General features: G+C 39.9%; 1 protein-coding gene across 4 annotated transcripts in view; it reads left to right on the forward strand.

The window, feature by feature from the left end:
* Window positions 1–23170, forward strand: part of BMPR1B (bone morphogenetic protein receptor type 1B) — a 638082-nt gene that overhangs the window by 83654 nt on the left and 531258 nt on the right. For 3 of the 4 annotated variants that reach the window (XM_040328038.1, XM_040327997.1, XM_040327989.1), the window contains one exon: window positions 11211–11242. The gene's annotated coding sequence lies outside the window, so the exon portion shown is untranslated. Of the gene's footprint in view, window positions 1–1345; window positions 1363–11210; window positions 11243–23170 lie in introns of those variants that run through there. The other variant, XM_040328021.1, reaches the window with a different exon arrangement.

Here is a 23170-nt window from a genome sequence, read left to right on the forward strand (position 1 = left end):
CCCCAAGTACTATCTCCTGCAGTATGGGTTGTAGATTTATATGGATCATTTACAAGACCTAATATTCAGTTAATATTATTTGTCCCCTAATTATTAGTCCATGGTGGGGATGGAAAGGGATTACCTTACCCCCACTCCTAGACTCTTCCCTTTACCCCCACCCCTTTTTTTCCTTTCTTTTTCTTCCCCTCTTGTGTATAAATTTAATTCCTATAATCCTACAAACCTAGGCAAGGATGAAGCCACCATCCTTCTAGGAGATCCCCCCCAAAAAAATAAAAGAAACAGTTTTGCTTATGTTGTAAAATATCTTACTTGTTTGCACACACCCTCAGAAAGTGCGGCATTCACAACTGAGACGAGGGAGAATAAAGACGGATGTCCTTACATCTAACAAGGTTTCCCCATCATATTCTGCTACATTCCCTTTTGTACAAATTCACAAGTACGGGCATTGGTGCTTATTTGCAGCAAAAAGCTTCAAGTATTCAAGTGAAGACAAGTTGAAGGAGCACTTGGAATTACACTCTCTACATTAACCACTTGGCTCTCCTGTGGAAATCGCCGCAGCCGTACGTCGGCTCACGCAGGTGCGTTAGTGGGCGGGCACACTCTTTCTCGGTGGCACGCTCTCTCTCCTGCTGCATGCTGCGGGAGTGTGCCTGTGGGTTGGGCAGACTCGATGTCAAAAATTGCATCACAAACACAACACTTGCGTTTTTAGTGTGATTCCATTGTGAAGTCAATTAAATGCGAAAAAAAAATTCCTGACCCTTTTCAAAAACGCATAGATGTGAGCGTGTACCATAGGAAACCATGTTAAATGGACTGTAGTGCATTTCTGCAAACTTCAAAATGCACTAAAAACGCATGGGTGTTAACCTAGGGTAAACCATATGACCTCTGGAAGAGTTTACCCCCTTCATAAACAGCATTTTTGCTATTCAGCACTGTGCTACTTTAACTGGCAATTGCTTGGTAATGCAACACTGTATGCAAATGGAATTTTTATTAAAAAAAAATCCACACAAATAGAGGTTACTTGTGGTGGTATTTCATTATCACATTTTTTTTATTTTTTTGCAATAAAAATGGAAAAAAAGGACAAGAAAAAAAAAAACTTCCTGCTATTAAACATATCTAATCAAATAAAAAAAAATCTAATTTCTTTATGAATTTAAGCCAAAATATACTCTTCTACGTGCCTGTATAGCTATGTGATTTGTGTGAAAGTTATAGCGTCTGGTGTAGATACTGGAATTGTTATTTTTTTTTTACCCTTCTAATGGCAGTGATCAGCAACTGTGGGACTGGGACTGTGATAGTGTGGCAACAATCTGACACTAGCTGAGGCTGGCTGGGGTGAGTACACTAACTGACTTCAATAGTGACACAAATACAGTAATCAGGGCAAATACTATACAATGTCACTGTACTAATGACACTGGCTGGGAAAGGGGTTAAATGTTTCACTAACAATGTTTACTGTGTGTTTTATGTGCTGCTTTTATTGAACGATCTTGCTGCTTGTTTCCCTGCTTTGCAGGGAATAAAAAAAACAACAAGATTGCCTGTCAGTATTCAGAGCTCTGTGTTTACAACACAGAGCTCCCTTCCATTAATGATAAAATCATTCAGCGGGTGCCGGCCATCAATCATTGGCTGGGACCCACTGATCGGCTTGTGCTGTAACAAATCGCAGCAGAACCAGGGCGATGTGTGTGATTACATGCGCCCCCTACTTGGAAGCGCTGATCACGTTTCAGATATGTGATCCAACACAGAGCGGTCGCCCTGCAGCAGCATATCTGCATGGGGTGGTTGGCAAGTGGTTAAGCCAATTAAGTGAACAGCATGGTAGTCTTATTGTTGTTTTGTAGCAGCTCTAATGGGATGGGATTCTATTCCAGGAAATAGAAGAACCTACAACATATTATACTATATACTGTATGTTATGTAAGTTATTTCTGCTATAGATATATTCAATTTCTAAAATACTTCGGTTGTGGTTATTTTGGTTCCTTCATTTAAAATTCTATGGAATTCAGTTTAATAGGCTCCAGTGAATGTTTTTATTCTACAGATTAAAATTGCCCCATTAATCACAAAAAGAATTGTATTTATTTTTGTAAAATGTAAGGCTATTCAGTCATTTAGCTCCTATGAATTTAAATGTTTACCAGAGCCAATTTCATTAAGTCACTTGGAAGGAATATATCTCATCTGTGCCTTTTTTTTTATATTTCACTGAACTATTAAATCCTTTACTGTAATGTGAAATAAGATGTTAAGAACGATTTTCAAAATGATTGCATATTTAACTTATAAAAGTGCTAGTAAATTTTAATATAAAATGTTTGATTTAGAGCCCTTGTGTCACTGGAAATTCTGGTCAGGTCACACTGTCATGCACCTTTTAAATAATGCAATGATAAAGAGGAACTGCAGTCTTTTCACATAATTTGTAATGAACACATCTTTGCCATTTTGAAGCTTCTCTACAACCACTATGCATATTATTTTATATACACTGTGATTAATAATTTTGGCGCGGAATTTAATCATGTATACAAGCTGCTGAACAGAGTCGTTCGGTGGAGGAAGAAGAATTTTACACCCCTCCTAAATGGCGCACATGGAACAAGATGACTGGCTGCCCACCCCCCTGCCGATGTCACTGGCACTGAAGCAAGGAAGGGAGTCGGATGCTCCCTGCCTGCACCGTCAGTGCAAGTGACTGTCTGGCTGGGGGATTCCCCTGGCGTGCCAACAGAGAGGGCTTGATGTGCCAGCTGTGGCACGCGTGCCATAGGTTCACCATCACTGGCCTAGGCTAAGGACCAAACAAGAAACAGGAAGTGGGCTGTATAAGATATTCACTGGCAGAAAAAAAAAATACTATCCAAAGTTAAAACAACAAGGGCAGAAGATTTAATAGATGGAAAGATGAAAAAAAATACTGAAGGTCTGCTTTAAGATCTGAGATGTGCAGTTTCTCAAAAAAACAATCAAAGTTACACATTCAGCAGTTTGGCAACTTTGAGTTACTGCACACCACTGAGCTGTGCAATACATAAGCTGATATATTTTAAAATTAATTTGTCACTAAAATAATATATGCTTTTTACATTTTGCCCAATGACCCGAGTAATCAGCTGAAGCACAATGTTTCCAAAGCTATTTTTTCCAAGAAAAAGAATATAAAATGCAGGTGGCTGAAGTCTGATCGAATCTCAAGTAGAGCAAATTTAAATGAGGATTGTAAGTTTAACAAGTGACTCTGGATAGCAGTGTTTATATCCAACTTTGTCATTATTAAATCCTACTACATTTTTACACGATTACTCTTTGCAAGTAAAAACATATTTTGTTTTGTAAATTAGAAGGCTCTAACAGTTACTAAAATGCTTAAAAAAAAAAAAAATCTAAATCAGTGCGCCTCCTGTGCATATGATTCCAGGCACCTTTGAGTCATACAGAAATAGATAAAATATATAGTAGTATCCCTTTCTGCCTTAGGGATGTGAACATCTGCTGGACCTACTAGATCAGGGGTAGGCAACCTTTGAGAGGTGGAGATCTACCCAGACAACATGAAATTGATCAATACCATTAAAAAAAAAAGATTAACTAGCAATCCCCCAATGAAAAGTAAACACGGCATAAAGAAAGAGGGGGAAAAATCTTATAAAACTAATGTCGATGTGTAAATATAAACTTAGCCCACCTTATTTAGCTTCAGTGAGAAACTCTGTAATCATTCTTTTGTTTTCATGTCTGGGGAGTAATTGGTCACCCCCACAAGGCTGATGCTGAAGTTTATCATGAAAACAGAACATCTGGTACTGCAGGCTGATTTATTCTATTAGTTTAGGGCCTCAGTAGTATGTAGGGAAGTGTACAGAGGTCAGCAGTAGGTAGGGCAGTATACAGAGGTCAGTAGTATGTAGGGCAGTGTACAGAGGTCAGCGGTAGGTAGGGCAGTGTACAGAGTTTACCAGTAGGTAGGGCAGTATACAGAGGTCAGCAATAGGTGAAGCAGTGAACAGAGGTCAGTAGTAGGTAGGGTAGTGTACAGAGGTCACCAGAAGGTAGGGCAGCGTACAGGGGTCAGTAGTAGGTAGGGTAGTTTACAGAGGTCACCAGTAGGTAGGGCAGTGTACAGAGGTCAACAGTAAGTAGGGCAGTGTACAGAAGTCAGTAATAGGTAGGGCAGTGTACAGAGGTCAGCAGTAGGTAGCGTAGTATACAGAGGTCACCAGTAGGCAGGGCAGTGTACAGAGGTCACCAGTAGGTGGGGCAGTGTTCAGTGTAGAAGTGCTAACTATCCAGCAGGTTAAAACAACAACATGGCAATAAAAACAAAACAAAAAAAACATGCCTTTGAAATGCTGAGATTATTATTATTATTATTATTATTATTATTATTATTATTATTATTATTATATTATTATACAGGATTTATATAGCCCCAACAGTTTACGCAGCGCTATATAAGAGATACTAGTATTCACATAACTCCCATATTTCATGTCCATAAATGCAGCTTCAGCAGTGCCCATAAATGCAGCCTCACCAGTGTCCATAAAATGCAACCTCACCAGTGCCCATAAATGCAGCCTCACCAGTGCCCATTAATGCAGCCTCACCAGTGCCTATTAATGCAGCCTCACCAGTGTCCATAAATGCAGCCTGATCACTGGGGCAGGGCAAATGAGGTATATGAGAGGGGGAGGGATGTGGGGGTCAGCTGGGGGTGTCAGGGTCTCTCACCTGGCAGCTCAGCAGGTCCTTGTAGGGGGGTGATGCTCCTGGTTCTGGGGTAAAGTTGCTACCAGCGCCCAGCCCTGCAGCCCAAGCCAGTAATGCGTCCCCATCCCTTAGCACACCTTGCCTTCTAGCCTCCGGTCTCCGGGAGTTGTTGTTTTTCTCTGCACTTGAGCGCAGACTACAACTCCCAGAATGCATCAGCAGCCGGCTACCGTGGCCATGCCCCCGGCCTGACTGTTATAGTGATGGCTCTCAGGCTCCCCGTAGCACACAATTTGAGAAACACTGCTATAGACAGATCACAACAGCTACAAAATAAATGTCCACAACATCATGGTTGTCAACAGTCACGATTTTCCCGGGACATTCACGGGTTTCAGACCCATGTCCGGGCTGTGGCTGTCCCGGTCAGAATACTGAAAAATATGCTTTGTCCCGGACAGGGACGGACTAGGCCAGGGTGTCTGTTCCCCCTTAAAAAATTTGCATTGCTCCACCGTCATCCAGTGTCATCCTGGGCTGCCCGCATTGTCAGATGGATGGGCTGGGAGTCAGGATTGATTGATCGAGGAAGAGGGAGGGATCTAACACAAGTTCAGGCAGTCAGTGGCAGGGAGGTAGTAGGAGGCAGTCTGCACCACATTTTAGCCAATGGGTGCACTGTGGATTAGACTGGCTGTGTTCATGGTGCTGCTGTCTATACGAGTAGTGGTTCAGGTGAGGAATGAGGAACCTGTATGAAGTGGGGGGCATATCTCTCTCTCTCTTTATTGGTTGTTATCAGAGAACTGTGCTGAATATTGCACAGCAAATTTCTATATGGGCTGCTATCAGTCATCAGAGAACTGTGCAGAGTATTGCACAAAACAGGCTATGGGGGGCTAATATCACTGATCAGTGAAATCCGCAGTGTTGACCAGAAAACTTTCCGAATGGGCTGCTATCAGTGGTCAGAGAACTGTGCAGAACATTGCACAGAACTAATCCTGGGGGGCTGGTATAAAGGAACTCACAGATAACTCTCTTTTAAGGAATGGTATGACTGATGAGAGAAATCTGCAGAATATTACACAGGACTCATCTTAGGGGTCTGGCATTAGGGAACTCTGTAGAGTATTTCACAGATAACTTAATTTAGAGGCTGGTATCAGTGATCAGAGATCAGTGCAGAGTTTCTTTTATTTCTTTCTCCCTCCATACCCCTTTCTCTTTTTTTTTTTTCTTTCTTTCTCCCTCCATTCCCCTTATATAGGATATTACCACATTATCCACTATGTAAGTTATCTCACACTGTACTTAATCAAACCCCTTTTAGTTATGCCCATTATTGAGCATAATTGAAACCATATCTATTTTTCGCCCCATCCCAGACCACGCCTACTAATGCCCCCACTATAGACAAAAAAGAGTCCCTGTACATTTTTTTCAGATTGTTGGCAACTATGCAACATATGTAGTTAGAGGTAAAATGGTGCATTATCCTTATAGATCAATGGGCAAATTATGGTAATAATAATGAATTCTCCCTCTTCAAGCAGACAATTCAAACTAGCCAATTGGGCCTGGCAGCTGGAACATTTACCAAATGTGTACTGAGATCCAGATTTCCAAATAAAGAATGGGCTTAATAAAATGCAATACAGGATATGCCAATGTGGTATTTTTCTTGGTGAGATTGCTAATTTAGGCAATTCACATGTGTGAATGTCATAGGTACTTGTACACTCCCCCGCAGTAAGCCATGCATAGAGAAAAGCAGCCACAATCTGAAGTTAAAAACTAGCAGGGATTGTTTTGGTTTGATTAATTGTGATAAGGTCTTCATGTGGAAAGGCCTGTTGATTGTGTTTGTCTCTCTCTCTCTCCAAAATTTTCCAGCTCTGACTGCTGCAGAAAAGCTAAGACATACATTTTAGCTGCTGAAAGCTACATTCCTTATTGAATAACGTCGGATATTTTCCCAAAACATTAACTGTTTTTTGGCAGGCAGTACTATAAAATGCTATGTAAGGAACACTATACAGACAAATGCTGAACAAGCTGACTTAAAGCGGAGTTCCACCCAAAAGTGGAACTTCTGCTTTAAGCACTTCTCATCCCCTTACATGCCACATTTGGCATGTAATTTTTTGGGGGGGAGAATGGGTACCTACTTTAGAGATGGACTTACTGTCCTACTTCCTTCTTCCGCTACTCGGCCACCTAGACAACTCCTCCTCTCCCCCTAGGCAGCCCCCCCTCTCTGCAATCTTCTGGGACACATCCAAGGTCCCAGAGGATTGCCTGTCTACTCGAAAAGCCACAAGCTATAACGGGCGGGTGCCCACAGCTCCAATAACGGCGCCGCAGAGAAGAGGGGGGAGAGGAGCGGGGCCTCGGGTGCCCACATCGCTGGACCGTGGGACAGGTGAGTGTCTGTTTATTAAAAGTCAGAAGCTACACTTTTTGTAGCTGCTGACTTTTAATAAATGTAAAAAAGCCTGGAACTCTGCTTTAAAGTGATTGTAAAGTCTTGTTTTTTTCTATTTAAATAACAAACATGTCATACTTACCTGCTCTGTGCAATGGTTTAGCACAGGGCAGCCCGGATCCTCCTCTTCTGGGTGGAGCTCTTGGCCCTCCCTCCTATTGAGTGCCCCCACATCAAGCAGCTGTGGTTCGGCACTGCCCCCTCTCTCTCCTGATTGGCTGAGACACAGCAGCAGCGCCATTGGTTTATTGACAGCAGCATAAACCAATGGCGTTGCTGCTGTGTCTCAGCCAATCAGGAGGAAGAGTCCCAGACAGCCAATTCACTTGTGGATCTTTCTGGATAGAGATGGAGCTCAGGTAAGTATTGGGGGGGGGGGGGGCTAGGGGTGGCTGCTGCAGACAGAAGTATTTTTGTTTTAATGCATAGAATGCATTAAGATAAAAAAAACTTTGTGCCTTTACAACCACTTTAAGGTCTCCTTGATGCAAGCCTTCTGTCAGTCCATTTTTAAACAGTAATTAAACAGATCAAAAAGGAACTGCAGTGTATGCAGTGGGTGGCTAGATGTAAATGGATGTGTGTCCGTTTTACATCCAGAGTTCATTCAGGTTTGTCAGCTAGAACACAGTAAATTTTACAAGCAGGTCTGCTTTTTTGACCAGATGTTGGCGGGTATAGTTGGATGCACATCTGTTTACATCCGGACGCCCATAGGGATTACATGGATCCATTTTTATTCTCTCACAAGATGGAGGAAAACATGGACACAGATGTTCCATATGTGACAGAAAAAAATGGACACAGATGTCATGTACTGTATGTATGATTCAACTTGGCAGGGGTTCAGTCAATGGACCCTCTACTGAGACAGAACTGAGGCTCCTGTGTGCAACGACCCTATATGTAGTATACCGTTGAGAACATTTAGGTAAATGAGTAAGGAATATGTGGTAATGCTAACCAATATTAATTATTTTTCTTGTGGTGCTGTGAAGTTCTGGTGGAATGTGACCATTTGCAGTAGATAGTATTTTCAGTTGGCACTGTTGTGTTCCTTCATTATCCATTAGACTTGTTCCCAGTGTTGCAGTTTATCTTAAAATATCTACACTTATCTTTAGAAGTAAATATATTGGTCACCACGAGAGTGCTGGCAAGCTTTAAAAGTGATTGACGATGAAAAGGTGTAGTTCATGACTCAGAAAACTATTAGAAAGCTCTTGTTCCTTTGTGCCACTTGTCTCAGCAGCTAGGTTGTCCTATTGTACACTATATTTGATAAATTACTGAAAGTAGTAATCTAGAAGAATGCAAAAATACCATTGTTAAATAGACGTACACTTCAAATAATAGCAGATTAGATATTACGTGGTTATGACCTTACAAGTACTGTGATTAATCACTAAACTAGCTAAAATAAAATAAAATATTTATAAGTAAAAGCTGCTAGGAACACAAATAGAGACCCGACCCAAAATGAATACTTAAAGCGGAGTTCCACCCATTTAAAAGTCAGCAGCTACAAAAAGTTTAGCTGCTGACTTTTAAGAATCAGACACTCACCTGTCCAGCGATGTGGGCGCACAAAACCCGCACCTTTCCGCGGCTCCAGCATTGTTACTGTGGGCGCCTGGCTGTGGCTTCACAGCCAGGCACACACTGCACATGCGCGACCACCGCTGCGTGCTGTGATTGGCCAGGCAATCTTTTGGGACCTGTGACGTGTGAAGATTGCAGGGAGGGAGGGGGGAGCTGGTTGCCCGTAAAAACAGGGTACCCACTCCCCCCCAAAAAAAATTACATGCCAAATGTGAAGTCACAGCATACTGTACATTTTTTAACATAAGCATTGTATTAGCAATACGAAATGATAGTTATTCTGACAATCTATTATAAACTAAGATGAAAAATCTACTCTCATGCTGTGAATGCTTCCTGTCTGCTGACCGTCTCTTTCCACTACTTCCTGGATTCCCTGTGTGCTTTGCAGCTTCTCTTCTGCTCACTACTTTCAATTTCTAAGGGCATGGTAATTTGCTCATGCAAGCAGTGATTCCTGTACTGACTCCTGAAACATCTCTTCTCAGCACCTCTGTAGCTCAGACAGCAGGCTCTGTGAAATGTGTGACATAGCAGTGCATATTCACCGGTTGTGCTGAATATGTGTCACTGTGTTCAAGGAAGTAAATGTGTGGGATTCTTCAAAAACTACATTTTCAAACTTGAAGACCATTGAGAATAATAGGAGTCGGCTATAAATGACTGAAATACAATGTGGAAATGCATATATAATTTTACATTTGAACATAGATACGCTTTAAGAGGAAAACAATATTTTATTTGAAGAATATGCATACAATCATTAAGTAATTGTACATAAACCAGTATTTTTGGCAAAGCCAGCTGTTCCTGTGTGATACAGTAGTTACTGCACTTTCCTTGTGGTCAATAACACCAAGGACACTGTCTGCATGTAGTATGTATGTTCTTTCCATGTTTACATGAATTCTTCTGGGTGCTTTCCACTCACAAGCAAAAACATAATGGTAGATTAATTTCTGGTAAGACTACTAATATGCTTTCATTCTTTCAGCATGTTTAGCCACTTCAATACAGGGCACTTTCACCCCCTTCCTGCCCAGGCCAATTTGTCGCACTTTAAACGATAAAACAACAATTGGGCAGTCATGCAACACTGTACCCATATGAATTTTTTATATTTTTTCCCACAAATAGAGCTTTCTTTTGGTGGTATTTAATCACTGCTGGGCTTTGAATTTTTTGCTAAACAAGTAAAAAATGTACGAAAATTTTGAAAAAAAAAATAAGTTTTTGTTTGTTTCTGTTATAAAATTTTGTAAATAAGTAATTTTTCTCCTTCACTGATGGGCACTGATGAGGCTGCACTGATGGGCAATGATGAGGCCACACTGATGAGGTGGCACTAATGTGCACTGATAATGAGGCACTGATATACAGAACTGATGGGCACTAATCGGCGGTACTGATAGGTGGCACTGACAATGAGGAAGTGAATAAACAATAAAAAACGAATGCGCTACCAATGTGTTCAACAATAGTTATTAATAATAAAGTGCTAATAAAGTGAAAAGTGTAAACAGCAGCCAACTTCTGTAGTGTTGCCAACACCCATAAAATTGTGTAACATATTGAAGTAGCGCTAATTACTCTATAAATATGTGCTAAAAATAATATACTAAAATAGTGTAGCACAACATGTTTTCCAATAGACGATCACAGTCCATGTGAATAAAGTGTATAATAAATAGCATATAAGTCCATGTGTGAAGTGCATGTGAAATAGTATCCACGGATGACTCTGATGATCCAAAAAATCTGTCTTTAACAAAAGGGACAGTTGAAAATATAAAAAAAATGGGGAGAGGGATGATAATGAGGCACTACTATGCAGCACTGATATGCAGCACTGATGGGCACTAATCGGCGGCACTGGGCACTGATGGGTGGCACCGAGGGGCAATGATGTGATCAGCTGTGATTGGACAGCTGATCACATCACACCATGTCCCGTGGTGTATGAATGAGTTGCCTGTGTCCTGCACTGTACAAATAATATCAGTGGAATTTTGACTTACCTTGAAATTCCATATCTTAGAGTACAGTACAAGACACAGGTCACCCTCCCTAAAATGTCCTTGTTACTCTGCAATGCTTGCTACAAAACTGAGGACTGGGGTGGGGTTAATACCAAGGCACCCTAGAGGAGAATGTCTTAAAAAGCTTGCCAGTGTCCATTTACCAGAAGGTCTGAGCCTATAACCCATGGTGTATGAATAAGTTGCCTGTGTCCTGTACTGTACTCCAAGATATAGAATCAGTTATTTCTGGTTTAAGTGAAGTAAGGCAAATATAACCAAGAGAAGAAATTGTCTGGTTTTATTATATTAAGTATTTGTATTTATTTATGTTTTCTTTTCTTTAATAGTTGGAATCAATTGGTACACAGAATTTTAGAAGGTAAGATTTATTATTATTGGTAAAACTGCATATATTTAAATGGTTAAACCAGTTTGGGCTGTTTTTTACTTGTCTCAGTTATACTATATATCTTTTGCTAAAGAATGCCCTATGCAGTGCTAGTTTCAGGGCAGCTCATACACAATGAGTGCATTTATCAAGCAATTTAGCGCCACGATTAGTAACAAATCAGCTGTGCCTTGTTCATTAAAGACTCTGCAACAGCTTTACAGTCCCAGGTGCCCTTTCTGGGAAGCTCGGTGTTACAGTTTGCAAAGTTCTGAGACAGATTTATTACTGATGTTGAAAGATTTTCACTCTAAACAATTGCATAACTAAGAAGTAACCAGCGGTGTATCCTCCATGTATGCAGCGTGTGCCAGGCATACAGGGCTATTCTGCTCTCACACACTGATATGTGGTGAGCAATAATGCAGTACCGAGTGACAGCAAAGATTTCCATCTCCTATCAAACGTCACATTTTTTAGCTCCTAATGTGTTGCTATTGCACCCTGCGTTAGCCCTGTGTGCTGCTGGCACTAGTCATCAGCTCTGTAAGCTGTGCATTTTTCCCCACACAATGTGCAGATACCCTTTCCGTCTAATACCAGGTATCCTCCCTTCAGACACAGTGCATTTGTCCTTCCTTGACTATGGGGGTCAGACATTTTTCCCACCCCTGATCATCAATGCCAGTCATTTGTTGACCAAGGAAACTGGGGATCTTTTCCTCCTGTCTATCAGCAACATAATAGGCACTATGACACATACTGTTGACTGCTGCACTCTATACATTGTGTTATAATTAACTAACTGCTTACTGCTTTACTTTACATACTCCTGACCAAAGTGTTTATTGTCTCAATTGCTAGTTGCTAAGTAGTATCTGACTATTTTAATTAAGTACTTCTTTAATGTTGGAGCAGGCAAAGTGGTAGTGGTTTATGCGTGCCTTTGAAACTCTGATGCCTCGTACACATGACCCGTTTTCCTGGCAGAAAAACTGCCATGAGAGCTTTTGGCCGGGAATACCGGCCGTGTGTATGCTCCATTGCAGTTTTTCCCGACAGGAAAACTGTGGAAAAAAAAGAGAACATGTTTTCTTTTTTCCCGCCGGGATTCACGGCTGACTTTTTCCCGTTGGGAAAACCGGTCGTGTGTATGCTTTTCCGAGGGAAAAAAAAATGTGCATGCTCAGAATTAAGTATGAGACGGGAGCGCTCGTTCTGGTAAAACTAGCGTCCGGAAAGGAGATTTTCACGCTGTAACGGACTGAAAAACATGAATCGTCTCTCACCAAACTTTTACTAACACGAGGATCAGCAAAAGCAGCCCAAAGGGTGGGGCTTTTTGAATGGAACTTCTTCTTTATGGTCCTGTCATACGTGGTGTACATCACTGCGCTTTGGATGGTTGGTATTTGGCCTGAACGTGTGTATGCAAGGCAGGCTTGGGAGGAATCCCGTCGGGAAAAATGTCTGTTTTTTCCTGTCGAGAAAAATGGTCATGTGTACGAGGCATCACTTGTGGTACAGTAGATGTGTATTTTGTGGGAACACATAATGGACAGGTACTGCAATTAGGCTTAGGCAATATTTAACCATGTTCCTTTAGGCCACATACATGCTCAGGTTTATCTACATCCACTTTTTATAGTGTTGCCTATTCCACATTGCCTCATTCTGTACAATGCACTGTACATTTTCTATTCTGCATGGACTCAATCTGTACTGTATCATCTCAGATTTAAAGAGGAACTGCAGTCTGCTTACATTTGTAATAAACACATATTTGCCATTCTGAAGCTTCCCTCCAACCACTTATTATTTTATATATACTGTGATTCTGTACTTGCCAAATATGCTACAGAGAACTCTCTTCACTGAGTCTGGCTGCAATAATTTTAACTGTGGGCAGCTGAAGCTGCTGCCTGTTCACTTCCTGGATTTACACAGTCACACAAACACACAGAGACACATCTTCAGCTCTGCAGCTCTCATTTGCCCTCTTATGACTCACCACTCTCCCTTCCTGGAAAACTCTCACGAGAGTGAGAGAGAGAGCTGTGCATGATATCATATACCTAGGCTTTTTTCCAGAAAAGAAACAGGAAGTGGGCTGTATAAGGTATTTACTGCCATGTTTGCTATCCAAACTTTAAACAACAAGGGCAGAGGATTTAATAGATGGAAAGATGAAAAACTGAAGTTCCACTTTGATTTTACAATGCACTATTCCCAACACACACATTCCTGTAGAAATGTCTGTGCATCTAATTGGGTGCTGAAGCGTGTCTAGTGAGAGCAAGAGAATATCACCAGCACAGCAAGGATTTCCAGAACGAGTACAGAGCTTTTATTTTAGCCATCACATCGTAACAGCAGATAGAAACGTTTCGGGGAGCCACGCAGGACCCCTTCATCAGGCATGTGACAAAGTATGATACAGAACAGAAAATATTTAAAGAACCATCCAACAATCAGTGAGCAAGAATAAACCTCTTTTATAAAAGTTTCCAAATAAATAATCTTTCTTCATAAATTTTGGCCAAAATGTATTGTGCCACATTTCCTCTGTGAAAAAAACAAAACATATAGGAGTATATTTTGTCTGTGTGAAAGTCGGTAACGTCTACCATGTTATATATTCTGTATTTAAAAATTGTCCTGATGTACTGACTGCCAATCTGGTTTCTTGAGGCCCTAAAATGCCAGGACTGTACAAATCCCACAAAATGACTTCTTTGAGCTTTCAAGGAGCATAAATTACGTTTAAAATTTTCTGACTACCTGTCATATTTATTGAGTCCCAGAAGTTCCAGGACAGGAGAAACACTCCCCAAATTACCACAGTTTCAAAAGCAAACATCCCAATGTATTTTCTAAAAGGCATAGTGAGTTTTTTGAAAATGCTAATTTTTGCCACAGGTTTTTGGAAAAAAAATGTACCCAAAGTTTTCAATAGGATATTTCTAACACACAGCATAGGCATACTTAGAATTACACCCCAAAACACTACTCCTCCCAAGTATGACAATACCAAACGTATGAAACTTTTTCAATGTTTGGACTGATTATGTACCAGATATTGTATCTTGTGCATCACACAAATCATCCATTTAAGTGACAGGCAAAGACATGGTCAGCAAAAGAGGCAAAGGATTGGTGCATGCAGAAACATGGTCAATAAACAGGTCAGGGTCAGTACAGGCAGCAGGCAGAGTCAACACTGCACTGATGTGGCAGTGGTCAGGAGCATTTTTGTTGGCTACGCTGATCTGTTGACACTGAGACTGGTGTGGCAGTGATCAGGAATACTGTTGCTGGTTTACACTGATCTGGCAACACTAGGACTGGTGTGGCAGCAATCAGAAACACTGTTGCTGGCTTAATCTGGTCTAATGACACTGGGACTGATATGGTAGTGATCCAGAACACTGTCATTGGCTTACCCTGGTCTGGTGACACTGGGACTCGTGCGGCAGTGGTCAGGAATACTATTTCTGGCATACACTGGTCTGGTGATGCTGCCATTGTTCAGTGTTCCAAACTGTTACTGGCTTCATTAGTCTGGTGTGGTGGCAATATCAGGTTTAGAAACACTATAGCTACACTGATCTGGAAACACTGTCACTGTTATGAAGGTGATTGAAGACACTATTACTGGCTGCATTATTGGGCTTGCTCACATGTGAGGTTGGGGGTGGGGTGGTAAAACCCTGTGGTCAAGTTGCCCCCAGCTGCTACCTCTTTACCTGCAAAGACAGCGGCCGGGCTGTACCCATACCGTGGCTGCGATGCTTCGCATTACAGCCATGACAGGAATTATACCCCCTGGACGCCTGCCAATTGTGACCCAATTAAGTTAATGAGGGTGCTTATGCGGGGTCCAAGGGGTTAAAGAAGACGGTGAAAAGGCAATACAATGCCTCCCCATAGTCTGCAAAAAAGTCTGTTCATCCAAAAATCTGTTACATTATGGTGATTATGGTGATGGAAGGTACAGACAGGCTAAACCATCACCATGATGCAACAGATTTTGGATTTTCTACACTGTTTCTACACTGTTATTCGGAGTGCGGCCTATTAGCTGTTTTATTCAATTTTCTATCCTATGTGAATGGGGAAATGTATAAAGTATATGTTATCTCAATTTGGTTTCAAATGTGTAAATACACTTTAAAGTATACGTAATCTAAAATCTAAAATCTCTTATAAGCTTTAACATGTTACTGTAATTTGAAAAGTCGTTTTCTATATATCATTTTAAATCCCTTTTATTCTATTAACACCCCTGCTAAGTAACTAAGAATGTTGTCTGCTGTATATAACACTCTCTGCATTTTAAATTAAATATTCTCAATTTACAGCACTCTATAAATCAAAATAAATAAAGTGTATTTTTGAAATGCAGCATTAGTATAAATGTCCATTAAAGTGCAACATCAACAGTATCCATTTGAAGTTCAACTTTCAATATCCGCTTGCATGTACTGTTATCAACACTGTATAAAGTGCTCCATGCAAGTTCTGCAAAGTTTAGACATTCTAGTTAAATAATGCTTCTGTGCTTCACTCCACCTCTGTGTGCTATCACCACACTTGAGAACTCACCAGACAGATATGATCCCCCACAGTGGAGTAGGTCTGTGTGTGCTTTTTCCTCCAAGGGGTTAAACATTCAGGACTACACCACTTCTTTTTCACAATACCACCAGAAGTGTCATATAATCAGAGGAAAGAAAGACTCCAATATACATCCAATAGAAACCACTAGCTATTATGCTCACATTTACAGTACATGTACATGTGCAATCTGCTTTATAGTATTACAAGCCAGCTACCCTATAGAAAGCATGGGCTCAGCTCGTTCTCCAGATCAGCACAAGTATCTTATCCCCTTCCAGGTGTCCCCAGTGGAACAACGTCACTTCCTCTAGCTCCGCCTCAACATACGTTTCCTCGTAATGACATCTTCAGGAGGCTTTACAGGACGTTCTGACATTACTCCTCTTATATGACGTCACTTCCTCTAGCTCCATCTCAAGATTTATTGCAGAGGCCACAACTCTTTATATATACACTTGATTTTGCACTTTTCCTAGATACAAAGAATTTTGGCTACTCGCATTGGCCAATGTATGGTATCCTTCATTTTGTTGTTACAATTGTTTTATATTTTAATTTTATTGGCCACACATTATTATTAAGTAAGTGGCACTCCAATTACAAAATATTAAAAGTACAAAAATGACTCTAATAAAAATAACACTAAAATAAAATAAAAAGATCATTAAAAATTTGCAATAAAGCAGTTTAAATTATTGATATTTCACTTTAATGGATATTTAAACTAATGTTACACTTTAAAGGACACGTATATCATGTTATGTAAAATACACTTTATTTATTTTGATTTATAGAGCTTTAAATTGAGAATATTTAATTGTATTCCATAGCTTGTATTAAAATGATGTCATTGATCCCACGTGAAGGTCTTTGTTATAGGGTGACAACTGTTGCAGGGTGAACTTCTTGTTATAGGGTCATGATGATTTGTCTTAAATTGTTCTCCCTCCTTGTTACCCTGTCTGCTTTAAAAATACATTACACGGTCATGGTCCATTGCTGTCATCATCAGGAAATTCACTCTGGGAAATGCCATGCTGCCATTACTGGAGTGCATAACTGTAGACATGAAGTGGCTGCAGAGGTGCTGAGATGCAACAAAGGATTGAAAAAAAGCACAAAATTATTTATTTAAATATGATGTAAGCGAGACAGAGTGCTTTAGCAAATTAAATGTCATCTAATTAGGGTTTACATGTACTTTATAAATAAGTACAAATATTTTCTCAAAACACGCACATTTGGTGATATGTATTTTATTATTAGGATAGGTATGCTAAAATGCATAACGATTACATTTAAAATAATATAAGAATACCAGAGAATATATTAAGACAGTTAATTTACATGAGCTAACAGTTACTTAATCAGGTGATGAACCTATGTACTGTATATGCCCATCAGAGCCCATCCATGGTTGTGCAATTAATGGGTGATAGACTAATCAGACAGGTTTGAAAATCCAACTATTCTTTTTCCTGCGATTAGCTGGGAGTTTCCAGTCACCACTCCATTTTCCTTGTTTATAGATGTGCATATGTACAGTATATAGGTATGCTGAGCTAAGCTAGACTGATGGGGTAAAGTCGGCGATACACTGCTCAAACTTTGCCAATTCCTGCAAAATCTGTCAAAATGTAAGCTATGGGTGGCCTTGTCACCACTACATGGCTACTTTCCAGCCAACTTTTGTTGAAGGAGCTGGAAGGACAACAGATGGAAAAGATTGCAGAATACAATATCCAACAGGTAGATTCCTGTCTTTCAGCCCGCAGAGATGAATGAGAAAAATCTAAAGGTGCATGGCTAGCTTTGGTAACAGCTGATCCAGAGGCAAGTCCCTTGTTAGTCAGATCATGCCTGCATATTCAGCCATCTTTTCAGGTTAATGGTAATTTGTTTGCCAGCTGGCACTAACTATGCAGGTTTGATAAAATGTGATTGAAGTTTTCTTTCTTTCTTTTTAATCTCACACTCTCTATCTTTCTAGGGTAATGTAGTTTGCATGTCAGCTGTGTATAATAATGGATTGTATGAAGTAATGTAACTGCTTGTAATGTAACTAGATAAATGTTTTGTGTTTTGTGAATGTTATCTGTCAGCCTTTAATCACACTTTCCAGACTAATGTGTATACTATACATACATGTTTACTTATTAAGTGGTTATAGATCACAGAGTACTGAATATGTGAATCAGTCACTTCATTTCAATAATTATATCAGGACCTGGGCACATATATTAAAGTGTCATTAATTTAAAAAGAACAGCACAACTGACCTCCTTGAAATGCCAAGCCTTTTATACAACACCTGCTCTTCCTTTTCTTACTCACCTTACTTATCCTCCTATTGCAGTGACCAGTATTCTGTTAATGATTTAAAACATGAGAAGCAAAAAAAAAAAAAAAAATCTTTTAAACTCCAGCCAAAATTGTTTTTAGTTTTGAAATGATGTGAAGATTTTTAATCATGTCTTGTTCACCTTACTTCCTGTTCCCTCGTGAGTGGAAATCTCTGGAACTAAGGCATAAGCAACAATAAAAACACCTTTTAATAGATCCTAGAAAGGTTAGAGCCTTCATCAGGTTCTTATTGCTATACGTGTCACAGCTGAAGATATTTCCCCTCACTTTATGCCTCGGTAAACATGTATGTGTCAGGTTGTCCCTGGAACAAGGAGAGGGAGAAAAACTACTTAGCAATAGAAGCGGGGCATACTGTAAATTCTATCTCTTCTTTAGTCCATCCAAAAAAAGAAACCCACATAGCAAGCAATTGTGCTGTAAGTTTTAAAATGATTTGCTAAACTATTGCTAGACTTGCCAGGCTTCACAATTTGTTGCAGCAAGTCCGCATTGCATGACTCCAGATGAACTTTCTTTGCAAACATTCTGCAAGTCTACCACAAGTTCTGGATCAGTTATGTTGGGTAATATTCATCCCACCACAGGGGTCACTGTGGCTAAATTTTCATTCTGTAGACTTGCAGATCTCTTGCTGTAGTCTCACCACCGCAACTTTGCTCTTGCTAGTGACTTGCCATGCAAATTTGCTACAAATTGGAAATGTGTCAACTAGAACGTGCATGCTTCAAGTGCTCTGCAAGTGTACAACTTGCCAGTGAAGTTGTGCAGCAAGTTAACAGACTTACAATTCAACACTGCCACAAATTTGTTTCAAGTTATTCTTGTTATCTGAGAAGACAACATTTTGACTGGAGCTAAGCTTTGCACTCTTGTGGGTAGATATGGTACATTAAAATATACCAAAATGCCTACTGGTCATGCATGGTGTGGCATTGAATTCTGCAGTAATAAGGAATAAAGGGGGTAGTTGTTTATGTTACTTGATATAATTATCAACTGGAATATAAGCATTCTAATTTTAATTACAAAGCAAGCACCACCCAGCAACAGCAATTAAATAATTATAGCAATAGTAATTTTTTTTAGATTGCTAAATTAGCCCACAAAACTCAAAAAGATGTATCTACAAAGACAATTGCTCCTAAAAAGAATTCCTTCAAAAAGTGGGCTTACGATTTAGAAAAAAAATAGATCCCTGGCCCACTACTGAGATGGGTTCAGGTGACATACAGAAATAAGGGTTGGACTTTTTTCTCTAATATGACAACATCACTGAGATTTTGGGCTATATATTTCTCAGTGGACGTGGACGTGTTAGACATGCAGTAACAAAGATAACACAGTAACCCTGCATGAAATGCATAGAGTATATATTTTTACATTGACACAGTATACATTATAGCGGTCTAAATTCAGAACAGAGCTGACACTATCATGTAGGCTGTGCCTGATTGCACTACACTGGGATGAAAACATGCTGCAGCAGGTGTGACTATCAGAATTGTCATTACCTACCCACTGCTTTCTGGATTGGCAACACTAACTACTGTATGTTGCTTAAATGCTCCCGCTGTGAGCTGCAGTATCTCGGAGGCAGGGCTGGACTGGGACAACAATTTGGCCCTGGACTTCATCCAGACTGGCCCACTTTGACAGGTCTCTCTAATGGCGGCCAGACAACTCCCGCACCCCCCCCGCCACCCAAGCCCCCTCTCCCCCTTCACTAGCCACTAGCCATTCTACTTTATTAGAGTAGAACGGCTGGTACTGGTACTCTTATAGGCAGTACCAGTGGGGAAGCTAGACATTATTTCACCCGGGGCAAAGAATCAGTTCGGTGCCCCCCCCTTATGGGACAAGATTAGGCAGAAGTGAGAAACTCCCAGGCCATAGCTGTTGAGTCATCTGTGAGTCCACTCCCCATGCTCCTCTGTCGTTCCCCCGGCTCCACTGGTCCCCCCTGCTTCTCTGTTTCCCCCAGGTGAGCGCTGCAGGGAGGGAGAGGAGGTGAGCGCTGCGGGAAGGGAGAGACAGAGGAGCGGAGGGGGGCAGCGGTCCGCTGTCACTGAATCCGGCCCACTGAGCCATCGGCCCACCGGGAAACTCCCTGTAGTCCCAATGGCCAGCCCATCCCTGCTCGGAGGGGAGTGAGTGCAATGATTTGGCTAAGTCAGAAAAGGTAAACAAAGTTACCCTTTTTTTATTTTATACGATTTCTGCAAAAAGTAGAAATTGTTTTTGACCTGTTTACTGTAGATTGTCATACAAGAGCCTATATATGCACTTTAATGATACTACAATGTACAGTCATAATAATGAGACAAAATAAAATGTCCTTATTATAATCAATGGAATAGGTAAGTATGACCTGCAAATATTTGTTATATATATATATAATTGAAAAGTATTGCATAATGTCTCTTTAATAGCCATGATAATTTGTTTACATCTTTTTTTGTTAGCAGTTCTGTTACTGTTTTGCCAAATTAGATATCCACTATTCTAGATTTGTTTTCCAGAAAACTGATTCTTTTTATCTGCTGAGCCACTGCCTCATCCGGCTTGTGCATGTTAGAGTGAGCATTGGGCTCCCACTATCCCCAATAACTAGACTTGATTGTGGGGGGGTGAAAAGGTACTTCTATAAGAATACCCCACTTCTATAAGAATACACTCCTTCATAGCATTGGGAGTTTAGGCTGTATGTGCAACTTTGGAGGACATACACAAGCTGCTATCTCTGCTATCTCTTCAGTTTCCACTTTTAATTATTTTTAATATTGAAGATAAAGAAAAAGTAAATGTAAAAATGTAAGCCATAAGCTTTTCTTTCTTAATGATTGTCCTACCAGGTTTTTCTTATCCTAAAACACTTGGGATTACTTTGGGGTCTTTTTCAGTTAGCCAAGCCAATAGGAGCTATTGCTGTTACAATATGTTATGTGTGTGGAAGACCATTCCCCAGTCCCATTTTTGAGACATGCCAGTTTGGGTAATTCGGTGCAATTTAAGTTCATTTAAAAAAAGTCGAAGCTTAATGAGTAGTAGTAATGATATATACATAGTATTAGTATATAAAACATTATTTAATAATTTAAAAGGATTATACTTGAGGTGATTGTAGCTGTATTAGTACACTTACAACAAGAGCAGTTGAGAACTGCCTGTGATACTTTTTTTTTTGCACTAACATCCAAGTTTTCAGGGCAAGCTTTTGGGGTGTGCCCCCTTTATTCAAGGCCCAAGCAGTACTAATACCCAAAGATTTAGCAGCATGTTAAGTAGAATAATGTCTGAGGGAAAAAAAAAGAGAAAAAATCACAAACAACGTACACAGCATGTTAATTAACCTTGGATAGTTAGTCAGTTAAGGTAGGAAGAGGGTTATAGACTGGGAGGGAGAGTAACAGTCACTGAGGTGAGTATGGTCACATAATTGTTGGATAGTGATTTAGAAAATCGAGGTCCAAATTTAGTACATTATCTTTTGTGGCAAATAGAATTATCATTCGTAGTTCAAAAGTTTCATAATAAGAATGAAGTTTCCTGCTGATTAGTTTATTTCTGAGGTTGGGTGGTTGCCTGAAAGCTAGTGTTGGGAGTTGTTGGAATATTTTGTTCAGAGTTTTATCCTCTGTTATGATGGGCTTCAAATGTTTTGTTATCTTTCTTATCCCTTCTAGTGCTGAATTGTATGTAGGCACTAGTGGTACACGGGTATTAATTTTATTTGAAACAAAACATAATAGACTAAATGTGGACCTGTTTTTTTTAAATCACTATCTAACAATTTTAGGACCATCCTTACCTCTTTGACTATTACTTCTTCTCTCATTCTATACCGCTCTCCCTGCTTTATTTTACTAACTATCCAATTTTAGTTACTATTGCACACTTATGTGTGTTTTTTCCCCTCTTTTTTTCCCTCAGCGATTGTCTTTCTAACATTCTTATAAAACTTTGTGTGTAGGTACTGCTTGGACCTTGAAGAACGGGGCACACCCTAAAATCTTGTCCTGAAAATGTTGTATAAACAAATAGAAATTGAATCAAGGGTACTGTTATATAAATTGGTATGTTTAATTTTTTTGGTAATAGATTGCAAGAATGCAATGACAAGAAGAAAGCAAGCAATTAGCTTATATGCCATTTTTACTTTGTTCCTTGGGTGATATGAACTATCATGACTCATGTCATAAGATTATTTTATTTCCCTGGTGAATTGTAAAGTCTAAGTTTTTTTTACCCTTAAACATTCTTTGTAATATTAAGTGAAATTAAGTGTATCTGGATAGTGAGAATATATCATAAAAATACTTTAAAGGGTTTCTTTCCTTTAAAGTGCTGTAATTGTGCCATACAATAATTTTATAAATCCGTATGGGCTAGCTGCCACAAGGAAGAATGTATACAGCTTTTTCCTTCAACCAGGCTACAAAGGGATGATACAAGCACCTTGTTAACCTTGTGATCCAAAGGGGCATTTTCTGTAACTATTATGCAGTTAGGGCAAGAGTTTCTTATGTATACTAATTATTCAAGAATGATTGTGCTAACTCAGGCCACAGGCACAGTGGTATAATTATTTCATTTCTCAATTTTCCCAAAAATTGTGACAAAAAAATGACAGCAACAAAAAACTCATCGAGCCTCTTACTAAGTACCCTGGGCTGTCTACTTTCCAAAAATGGGTAATTTGTGTGTGTGTGTGTGTAGGGGGGGGGGTGTATTTGTACTGTTTGCCATTTTAGGGCCTCAGGAAATGAGGCAATCAGTACCCCTAAGTTCACACCTATGCGTTTTTAGTGTGTTCTGCAGTTTGCAGAAACGCACTACTGTCCATTTAACATGGTTTCCTATGGTACACATTCACATATATGCATTTTCAGCTAGTATGTTTTTTGGAAGGATCAGGGACTTTTTTTCCCGCAG

Source organism: Rana temporaria, chromosome 1 (genome assembly GCF_905171775.1).
Source record: "Rana temporaria chromosome 1, aRanTem1.1, whole genome shotgun sequence".
Classification (NCBI taxonomy): domain Eukaryota; kingdom Metazoa; phylum Chordata; class Amphibia; order Anura; family Ranidae; genus Rana; species Rana temporaria.